The sequence below is a fragment of the Mesoplodon mirus genome, assembly GCF_964341445.2.
Source record: "Mesoplodon mirus genome assembly, contig: HAP1_SCAFFOLD_247, whole genome shotgun sequence".
Lineage (NCBI taxonomy): Eukaryota > Metazoa > Chordata > Mammalia > Artiodactyla > Ziphiidae > Mesoplodon > Mesoplodon mirus.
Genome location: NW_028295663.1, coordinates 765,276 through 771,685, shown reverse-complemented (window position 1 = coordinate 771,685; position 6,410 = coordinate 765,276).

Below are 6,410 nucleotides of genomic sequence, written 5' to 3'. Positions count from 1 at the left end.
TAATTTTTGATTGTGTGATTAATATGTGTCTTGGCATGTTTCTCCTTGGATTTTTACTGTATGGGACTCTCTGTGCTTCCCGGACTTGATTAACTATTTCCTTTCCCATATTAGGGAAGTTTTCAACTATAATCTCTTCAAATATTTTCTCAGTCCCTTTCTTTTTCTCTTCTTCTTCTGGCACCCCTATAATTCGAATGTTGGTGCATTCAATTTTGTCTCAGAGGACTCTGAGGCTGTCCTCAGTTCTTTTCATTCGTTTTTCTTTATTGTGCTCTGCAGTAGTTATTTCCACTAGTTTATCTTCCAGGTCACTTATCTGTTCTTCTACCTCAGTTATTCTGCTATTGATCCCTTCTAGAGTATTTTTTAATTTCATTTATTGTGTTGTTCATCGTTGCTTTTTTCCTCTTTAGTTCTTCTAGGTCCTTGTTAAATGTTTCTTGCATTTTCTCTATTTCCAAGATTTTGGATCATCTTTACTATCATTATTCTGAATTCTTTTTCAAGTAGACTGCCTATTTCCTCTTCATTTGTTAGGTCTGGTGGGTTTTTATCTTGCTCCTTCTCCTGCTGTGTGTTTTTCTGTCTTCTCATTTTGCTTATCTTACTGTGTTTGGGGTGTCCTTTTTGCAGGCTGCAGATTCGTAGTTCCCATTGTTTTTAGTGTCTGTCCCCAGTGGCTAAGGTTGTTTCAGTGGGTTGTGTAGGCTTCCTGGTGGAGGGGACTAGTGCCTGTGTTCTGGTGGATGAGGCTCGATCTTGTCTTTCTGGTGGGCAGGTCCACGTCTGGTGGTGTGTTTCGGGGTGTCTGTGGCCTTATTATGATTTTAGGCAGCCTCTCTGCTAATGGGTGGGTCTTGCTAGTTGTTGGCATAGGGTGTCCAGCACTGTAGCTTGCTGGTCGTTGAGTGAAGCTGGGTGCTGGTGTTGAGATGGAGATCTCTGGGACATTTTCGCCATTTGATATTACGTGGAGCTGGGAGGCCTCTTGTGGACCAGTGTCCTGAAGTTGGCTCTCCTACCTGAGGGCACAGCCCCGATGCCTGGCTGGTGCACCGAGAGCCTTTCATCCACACGGCTCAGAATAAAAGGGAGATAAAGTAGAAAGAAAAAAGAGAGAGAGAGAGAGAGGGAGAGAGGGAGGGAGGGAGGGAGAGAGAGAGAGGGAGAGAGGGAGGGAGGGAGAGAGAGAGGGAGAGAGGGAGGGAGGGAGGGAGAGAGAGAGAGGAAGGAAGGAAGGAAGGAAGGAAGGAAGGAAGGGGATAAAATAAAATAAAGTAAGATAAAATGAAATAAAGGTATGGAAACAATTTTTTTAAGTAAAAAAAAAAAAACAAAAAAAAGGACAGACAGAACCCTAGGACAAATGGTGAAAGCAAAGCTTTACAGACAAAATCTCACACAGAAACATACCTACACACTCAGAAAAAGAGGAAAAGGGGAAAAAATAATATATCTTGCTCCCAAAGTCAACCGCCTCAATTTTGGGGTGATTCGTTGTCTATTCAGGTATTCCACAGATGCAGGGTACATCAAGTTGATTGTGGAGATTTAATCCTCTGCTCCTGAGGCTGCTGGGAGAGATTTCCCTTTCTCTTCTTTGTTCGCACAGTTCCCGGGGTTCAGCTTTGGATTTGGCCCCGCCTCTGCATGTAGATCGCCTGAGGGCGTCTGTTTCTCACTCAGACAGGACAGGGTTAAAGGAGCAGCTGCTTCGGGGACTCTGGCTCAGGCCGGAGGGAGGGAGGGGTACGGAGTGCGGGGCGAGACTGCAGCAGCAGAGGCCGGCGTGACATTGCACCAGCCTAAGGCGTGCCATGTGTTCTCCTGGGGAAGTTGTCCCTGGATCACGGGAACTTGGCAGTGGCGGGCTGCACAGGCTCCCGGGAGGGGAGGTGTGGATAGTGATCTGTGCTTTCACACAGGCTTCTTGGTGGCGGCAGCAGCATCCTTAGCCTCTCATGCCCGTCTCTGGGGTCCACGCTCTTAGCCACGGCTCAAACACGTCTCTGGAGCTCCTTTAAGCAGCGCTCTTAATCCCCTCTCCTTGTGCACCAGGAAACAAAGAGGGAAGAAAAAGTCTCTTGCCTCTTCGGCAGGTCCAGACTTTTTCCCGGACTCCCTCCCGTCTAGCCGTGGTGCACTAACCCCTTCAGGCTGTGTTCAGACCACCAACCCCAGTCCTCTCCCTGGGATCCGACTGAAGCCCGAGCCTCAGCTCCCAGCCCCCACCCGCCCCAGCAGGTGAGCAGACAAGCCTCTCGGGCTGGTGAGTGCTGGTCGGCACCGGTCCTCTGTGTGGGAATCTCTCCGCTTTACCCTCCGCACCCCTGTTGCTGCATTTTCCTCCATGGCTCTGAAGCTTCCCCCCTCCGCCACCCGCATCTCCTCCCATGAAGGGGCTTCCTAGTGTGTGGAAACCTTTCTTCCTTCACGGTTCCCTCCCACTGGTGCAGGTCCCGTCCCTATTCTTTTGTCTCTGTTTTTTCTTTTGCTCTACCCAGGAGTTTCTTGCCTTTTGGGAGGTCTGACGTCTTCTGCCAGCGATCAGTGGGTGTTCTATAGGAACAGTTCCACATGTAGATGTATTTCTGATGTATTTGTCGGGCAGAAGGTGATCTCCACTTCTTACTCTTCCGCCATCTTCCTCAACTCCTCCAAGCTATGTTTCTTGCTGACAAATTTTGCAACAGAGATAGTATGAATTTTACTAGTAAACTCAGGTAGAATAAAATGCGTTTACATTCATTATTTTAATTAAACCAACACACATATTTTAATTAAGCTAACAAACTTAAACTAGGTTTTATTTACTGAAGATTATCCCAGATTAACACTTGGGTTAGTTTCTATATTTCTGAGAGTTTTAGAAGACCCAATTTTTTCAAGCACTTGACCTTCAACCCAACTAAATAGAGCTCTTTTACAAATTAATTTTGGCAATACCATCCTAAGGTAGAAAAATACCACACATATACAACGTACATATATAGACACACTTAAACATACAGACAGATGCAAACAGAGACCTTATAACTAAAGTTTTAAAATTTTAGCTATGATTAAGGTACAGTAATGTAAAACTCACTAGTTTATAAATGAACAAGTGGATCCAAATTTTGTTTTGGCAGTTGGAATAAGTGAAGTTCACCTGCTCAGATGGCTAAAGCTTTTTATTAATATTTGTGGAGAGGACATTTAAGATTTTTTTATTTGCCCAATTTCTAATTACCATCCCCCCCCTTTTTTTCTGATGAGGAACATCTCCCTAAAATTTGCATTTTCAGGAATGGCTGTTAAGTCAATAGAGGAGATGGAGGTAGAAAATCTACATCATAGAGGAAGTATCCAAGTTTTCTCCAAGATGGAGTTTTTCAGGCATATTTACCTGTTTTAAGGGGTCCAGGGTAATTACTATTTAAATTTTTCTTTTTCTTAAGTGCAAGACAGTTCTGTCTTCAATGTCCTGGTTTTAAACAATATCTACAAGCATTTTGAGATGAATAGGGGAGATTTGGAGATTGGTAAAATAGGTGGAATTTGATTTGCTTCTAGAGCCACATTTCTGGTTTTTTAGAGATTTGTAAGACAAAGATTGTTGTTTCCAATTCCCCAAAGACCTAGATAACAGCCTAACTATCAAGGGACTGATGTGCCCATCCAACTAAACTTGCTTCTTTATATCAGGGAGATTTCCAACTAAAATGAAAATCAAAAGATTTCTAGAGCTTGAGGGTTTAATGCAGTATGCCTTCAAAAAGTCTGTCTAAAGCATTTAACAAAGACCTTTCTGAGTACAAAATTCAACCTCAGACCAATTCACCTTAGGGGGAAACCTGTACTATTGCTTCTACTAGCCCTTAAACATTGGCCTCCAGGTGATCCATTTCCTGATCATTTGTAGGAGGGCCTGGGAGAACTTCTGGCCATGTGTTTCCTCTGCAGCGGGGAGGTGTTCCTCGGGGGACTGCCTGGCTTGTCTGATAGTTATAGTATAATCAAGGGTGGGAAGAACATCCCTTAACAGGCAATCTAGGTTGCTGTGAGTGTGGTTGTGAATGGCCACTAAGCTTTCCATTCCTCTCTAAATTTGGTAAGATGTTCTGAAAGTTGAGGTAAAAGGCTTTATAACTTAGAAGATCTGCTGCTGTCTGGGGGACATGAATGTTTTGTGGTATGGGTCCTGGAAACAACCACAGAGGCATTGCATAGGAAGGCCTAAAGCTGGCAGAACCTGTTTACAGAGCCCTGGAAAGTGGAAAGGGTCATAAGGGATGGAAAAATGATCCCTACCATCTGTCTCTGGTACTTCTGCTGAATTCAGTTCCTTGCTTTTAGTATTTTAATGTGTAATCTGTATACCCCAGGCCTAGAGGTTAGGCCAGAGTGCTCTCTGTAAATCTTGTAAAGAAATGGAAGTCAAAACAGGCAACTTGATGTTTAAGGGATTTGGGGGGAAGTTGGAGGAATCTGGGGACCTAAGGGAGTTCACTGAGGTGATGGAGTTGGATTTTGAGAGGTAGGGTTTAGACCAGAGGCCCAGAGAGCCAAAAGACCTGGAGGGTCAGGGACAGGAAGTTGGGGGTAAAGGAATGTATAAGAGGATGAAAAAGGGGAATTTATGTCAGGTGTAGATTTTATTTTTGTTCTGAGTCTAATTTCTGTTCTCTCATCTTATTAAGGAAGTCCCTAACAATAGCCATTACACTTAAATATAGCCAATTCGAAGCTCCCATTGTCTGGCAATTGACAGGTAGGATCTTATATTAATCTCAATATCAAATCAAACCAATAAGACTTTTTATGGCTTAACCATGGATACAAGAGATGTCCCAAAGTAGACTGCAAACATGCAGCCCTAACAATATCTAGAATGAGACAATGAAGGTTGAGATGACAAAGGCCCCTTATGGATCAGGGCCCCTTGTGACAGACTCCCCTGAGAGCTGGCATAGTCAGACAAAGAGATGCCAGTTGCAAGCCCAGATTGTTACCAGTGATTCTGATCAACTGGCTACCGCACTTGGAATCCCAGTCTTTTCAACTGGAAATGCACCTAAGTATAGGTACCTTCCAGGTGGTAGAGACTAGAGGTGATATTCTCACTGGTCATAAAGCTAAGCTCTTAAGCATAGAACAACACAAAAGGAAAACCTCCTCCACTTCTTCTTTTTTTTTTTTTTCATGTACACATTAATGGCTTCAGCTAAGCCTTGGGTCTCTTGGAGCCAAACTGATAGCTAAGAGGGATGTGCCACTGGATTGGGGATTGTGGTATTTTACCATGTACCTCATGGCATGGAAATTTTCTTGAGGTTGGTGGTGACCCATTTAACCCATTCATGACCAACTTATCCTAACCTGGGGGTCTTTGAGTTAGGTTGCGAGTGCTCTAACAGCTTTTAAGTGCTCGACTGTGCCCACCAATTTTGTGGCTTGCTTCTGAAATTCCCATTAGTAATAGCCTTTACCTCATATGCATATTAACTCACAGTGCCTGTCTGGTGAGAACTGTGAACTCACCAGTCTGTGGGGCAGGCTCAAATGACAAGCTTATAGGACTTTTGCCTCTGTTATACACTGTGGTTTTCATCATTATGGCAAATGACACAAAAGACATAAACAAAGAAAAGAAACAGTAGGAAAAAAATCAATAGAAAACAAGAGTACTCATATCAAATTTTTACCAGAGTAGGTATTCCTAAGTAACGAATTCATCCAAATATTTTCTCCTGCTAATCTAAATTTAGAAAAAGAAAAGGACTCTCACCACCTTCACTTCCATCAGACCCTGCAGGCAGAGATCTGGGAGACTGACATGAGATTTCTTCTTTTGGCTTTTGTCAGAGGTCCCAGGTTCTCACAGCTGCAGCAGCCACAGGGTGAGCAGTGTCCAGCCAGTGAAGGTCCCTTCATGGTTGCCAACTCAAGTGGAAGGATTTGCCTACTACCTTTCTAGGTTCTTTGGCTGGTCTAATAATCAAATTGGCCTAAGACATTAACAGGAGAAAAACGAATTTAATTTTATATGTATGGGAGTCCCATAAAAATAAGAGACCCAAAAGGCAGCCAGGTAATTGAAGCTTATATAAAACTCTGAGCTAAGGAAAGGGGTAGGGGTCTGGGGGTACAAAGGGAAAGAAGGCCATTCACAGGAAGGAAGAGACGTTTAGAAAACAAAGTTTGCCCTGTTACACAAATAAGTCTCTTACGTAAAAAGTAATCTCTGGTAATAGCTTTTTTCCTGGTACAGGCTCCCTTTCCAATATAAATACAAGCTGTTGAGGGGGAGGTAAAGGGCTTTTCCTGAATCTGATATATTTTGATTATCTTTCGCTCAAAATAATCCTTATGCCAAAGAGACATATTTTGGGGTAGAAAAATGTGTTCCCCTTTAATCCTCCTAT